Source organism: Harpegnathos saltator, unplaced genomic scaffold, assembly GCF_003227715.2.
Source record: "Harpegnathos saltator strain DR-91 unplaced genomic scaffold, Hsal_v8.6 scaffold403, whole genome shotgun sequence".
NCBI lineage: Eukaryota > Metazoa > Arthropoda > Insecta > Hymenoptera > Formicidae > Harpegnathos > Harpegnathos saltator.
The window spans coordinates 1,752,252-1,757,418 of record NW_020230210.1 but is presented as its reverse complement, the minus strand read 5'-3'; positions in this window follow the sequence as shown (position 1 = coordinate 1,757,418).

Here is a 5,167-nt window from a genome sequence, read left to right as displayed (position 1 = left end):
GAGGAGGCTTATTGAGGTAGACGGCTCATCAGATAGCGTTTAGACGTGAAATCCCTCAAAGAGCAGCCCCGTGCCAAGTTGGCGAACGCGCCGTGAGTATGTGTGTGCCTATATTTGTATATGCATGCGGGCGTTCGCATAACCGTAGATAAAACGCCACGCGACCATGGGGCCAAAGTCCGTGTCGACCTAAAAGCCTATAGTTCGCACCGGCCATAGATGTCCGCTAGATAAGACAACAAGTTAAATTATATTCACCGGTGTCACGGGTACGTGCCTATTCGGATGAATTTCAGGCCTGAGATAAAGTTAATAGCTTTATTAACTGTGGGAAAGCCGTGCACGCTGAGAGGACGCGTCTTTCACTCTGCTTCCTTCTCGCGGCTGGTCCTGTCTAGCTCGAGCCTTCGTATTCCTTGACATTCTGTCCCTTCCGTGGCGAAAAACTCTCACCATTGAACGAACGTTGACGATATGTTTTATTCTGTGGAAGTCTCTACAGACGTCCACGTGATAGCTTCTATGGGTTCTACAGACGAGAGTTGTGGATCATTCAATTCGGTAGAATGAGGAGCTGAAAGTTTTACGCAAATTTTACGACGTCAGCTGGATCTTTTGGAAAATTTCAGATATTCACGAGTTTTTTTTATTTGTGATGTCTGATGTTCCCCTGAATTGTTTTCATTCTTATGCCGAATTCAACAAACCATATCTTATATCTATAAATCAAAATCTAAATATTTTACGTTTTTAACAGTATAAGACTTGAAAAGAACCGAGAATTTACGGTTTCAAATTCAAATCCAAACGTTTGTACACCAGAACGACAATAGAAACGCTACTGAGGAAAAATACCTCAAATATGCCACAAATGACACGCGGGTTTTATGACCGCTGCAATTAAGCAAACTGTGCGTTGTAGGATATTCGCAGGGAGAGCTTTCAAATGCATTCAAAATGACAAATAAAGAGGTCGCGCAACGATAAAGGACTTACCGACGCGAAACGGAAGGCGAATTTATCGCGCACATAATACCGCAAGGGGTTAAAAGCCTTGCTGGTAAGTGGACGGTGTCCTTTTCGGACTACTTCTTTGACCATTTCGTGTTCCACCTAATATAGAGATGCGAGAACGATTATAGCGGTGGCACTCGTTCCGGATCTTCCTAATCCAGATCCTAATCCAGCTATCCGCAGCTAAGCCATGAAAATGTGTTCCGCTTAAATATCATTATATCCTGGCGGCCGTCCTTTTGGCACGAGAAAGACGCGTTCGAGAACCCGGATAATCTCTTTGTAGCAAAGAAAAGGAAACTGCAGCACGCGTCGGTCATTTCGCGGAAAGCGATGGCCGATTTATCAATGAGGCCCCAAAAGAGACGATTGTCGATTATAATTGTGTTACCAGCTGGCAGAAAGGTCGTTCAAATACATCCACGTAACGAAATTCCGGTGTGTTCCCGTTAAAACCAATCGTTAGTTCTTTTTTGGTATGTAAATATTGTGCAAGATAGAGTGGGTGACAATATTTGGGTTTTCAGCTACTGTAACTTGTATCCACAATGTATTAGTTACAATACTTGGAAAAACAAGAAACAAGATTGGCGCAAAATTAGTTGCTATAAAAATCGATAACAAATGATGGATGGGTGTTACTTGCGATATTACGAGTATTAGATTATTTTAGGTTTACCTGCGAATTGGAATAGCAGGTAAATGTTAGGTAATAACTGAGTACCTGGATAGTATCTGCTAATTTCAAAAGTAAATTTTGCAGTGGAGTAGCATCTGTTAATATACAGGGATAGTGTCTTATTTGAGTAGCAGGCGAATATTCAGGTAAATATTTTGTGCGAGTACAAAAATTACACTGCTAGCAGTACTATGAGGATGTTCTATGAAGTTGCTACGAAAATCGATAACAAGTGATGGATGGGCGTTATTTGCGATGCTATGAGTTCTCGAGTATCAGGTTATTCCAGGCGATACCTAAGTACCTGAGGCAGAACCTGCGAATTGGAATAGCAGGTAAATGTCGGGTAATAAGTACCTGGATAATACCTGCTAATAGCAGGTAGATTCTGCAGTACCTGCAGTAGAGTAGTATCTGTTAATATGCAGGGGTAGTACCTAATTTGAGTAGCAGGTAAATATTCAGGTAAATATTTTGTGCGAGTACTAAAATTACACTGCTAGTATTATTATGAGGGTGTTCTATGAAGATACGGAAAACGTGTTGCGTTTATTCGGATCTCTCTGACTGTACGAGATGTTTCCTAATGATTGCTGAATCAATTGCTTGAAACGTGCGTTGGGTAATCGAGTGCTCATAATCCAATTATTCCAAGAACGTCCAGTGTTAAGTCGAGTGCAAACTTCACTTATCGCGAGCATGTGAATTTTCTCTAAATGAAAACTTCCGTGCGTGCACGCGCGCCTATGTGCTTGCATGTACAATATGACTCGCAGCATATAAATGTGACTCGCAAATTGCATCGCACAGATTGAAATCTCGCGGTTTTTGCACTTTCTTGTCGGTTTCAATGCAGTTGGTAGCTTGCATCCGGCGGACGCGACGAGCTTTTCCTATCTCTCTCTCCATAGATATATTCTCCATTCACCTGCTCCCTACCACTAAACTAACGAATGCTTATCTGATGATGACTGTGCGCGTTTAGTTAAAGTGATCGGCGCGATAAAACGCGCGTCCGTATAAGCGTGCCCGTTTTCCCCACACCGCGAAAAACTCACTTCTTTCACGAATTAATGGAATAGTTTGTTTGGCTTCAAGCAGACGATCTTATCGACCCGGCAGACCATTTTTTTCTGCTTGGGATCCCACGTGGAGAGCGCGCGCGCGGGCGCGCATTACTCGCGCGATTCTCAATTTTCACGATGCGGCACCGGGGCGATCGGTCGATCGAAACCGGAAGGAAATGGAGAACCGTTAAAATGTAAACGGAAGAGAGACGAGAGAGCGACGCGCTCCGTAATTTCGATCGTTTGATTTAAGGCGTGCGAAAAATCATACACACACGCATCCCGCGAGTGATTTATAAATTTATATACCTGATGCGTTCAGGAGATTTACGAGTGAACTCTCGAGAACCCGAAAATCTCAACATTCGATTTTACACCGCCGATACGTGCTAATTTGACGGGGATGAGTCTATGTAATTAACGTTTTTTAAATCAGCTAACGTAATAATATCGATGATAAACAATCAAACTGTACGACTGAATAGACATTCGATAAATAACGGCAGATTTGAAATTTTGATATACGTGTCTTCGCATGATGCATCTCGTATCGTGTTACGCTGTTATTAATAATTTGATACAATTGCATGTAACGTAATATTTAACATTCACCAACGTAGGTCCGGGGTTTAAATTGGAAATGGAATTTATTTATTTACAATTTAATGCCTCCGTTGTTTCGGGTTAGTCTAATTATTTCCATGTTATTATGTTCTTATGACGCGGACGGCTAAATTTGTAAATTACAATATAATTATTTTCCAATAAAAGTTTCCTCTCCTTTTCACCACTTAAGCCTTAAAATACTAAATTCTGAGAATAAAGAATTTACAGATCAAATTTCCTATCACTGAAGAGAATCTTTCAAATTTTGCAACGGTCATTCTATCATATATTTTTCTTATCGATTCGATCGATTGTTTCTGCTGCCATATATTTTTGCAATGTCATATGATGTCATATGATGTAAATTACAGTGATTACAGCTGTTAACAGCTGATAATTGTCGAATTCTACGGTGATTGATTGACGAGGCAGCCAGGCATACATAAGCGCGGTGTTATTTCGTAGTTCTCAGGATGTGAATAGTTCCTTGTTCTCAGGTACCGGATGCGTCAGACACATTCGTTAAAAATCCTAGATCTTGTTAAGTTTCCTCCGTTTCGATTCGATAAATCATATAATCGTTTTATCCTCAGGAATAATATTTGCGTCGATCATCTCTCAGAATTACTCGTTCATGTTTTAACATTCACAGTATAATCAACAACATCGTAGTTAGTCGACTGTAGTTTCACCTGACTGCAGAGAATTGAGGAACACAACTTTAGTAACATGTGATTTACGACTGCAAAGTTCGTTCGTCGCAACTTTCACCATATTCAACACTAACATTTCCGTATAATTAAATGGCGAATTTAAAGAAATCTTGAGACTGTTGTCTCTTTGAAATTTGAAGATATTTCTCCGGTTCGCGTTTTATTATTTACAGTTTTACATCTTTACGCGGGCAAGAAGGATACGTTATTTAATTACTCTGCACGAGAACACGCAATTTCTGATACAGCGGCGGAAGTACGACGAGAACGAGGCGCACACGTCTCAACAGGACGGCCGTTGATTTCCATAGATGCGTACGTGCGTAAGGTTTGCATGCTACCTGATCGTTTAGCATTAATTGCGTATCGGTTTTGGCAGGTGGTTGCCACTCACATATCGGATAAACATCTCCGCTCAGTGACCGGAACCTGATCCCGTCCATGCAGATGAATAATTATGAAGTCCACCGTATGCCTCGAAAAGCGTATCGTCCGTTGGACGCTGCCTAAATGCGCGATTAATGCGCGCACAATTTACCCTCGTGTTTCGCATAAACATAGCTTATGCTGCGGCCGATGTTCATGCGAAGATACACTAATCGTAACAGTCTACAATATAATTTTAAGCGATGCGAGTTACATGCGCGCTTTTTTCGTCATTTGCAAATTATCTTCTGCTGGAGCAGCTTCTGCCTGTTTCCCATTGTGCAGGTGGAAAAGCGACTTCCACTATGATTTATACACGTTTGCACCGTCCACCAGCGTCAATTATCCTTTTATCCGTAAATTATCAAGTTGCTCCGCGTAAAATGTATTTTCATCACGCGTACGTGTCGCGCGTTCTTGCGCATTTGCCTCCGGCGAATTCACAGCTACGTCCATTCGTTACAATCCTCTCTCGGCGCAAGATGCGCCTCCGTGCTGTTCAATTTTATATCGATACTATACGCTCGGTATCGCTTCTCTCCGTCTCGGCGCGTCCGACTCGTCACGGCGCGTCACGGCACGTTACGGCGCGGCAGGTGCCCCGCGATGCGCTTCGTGGTACATGGTCCGCGCCGGTCAACGAGCCGTCCACGTAGCCTCTT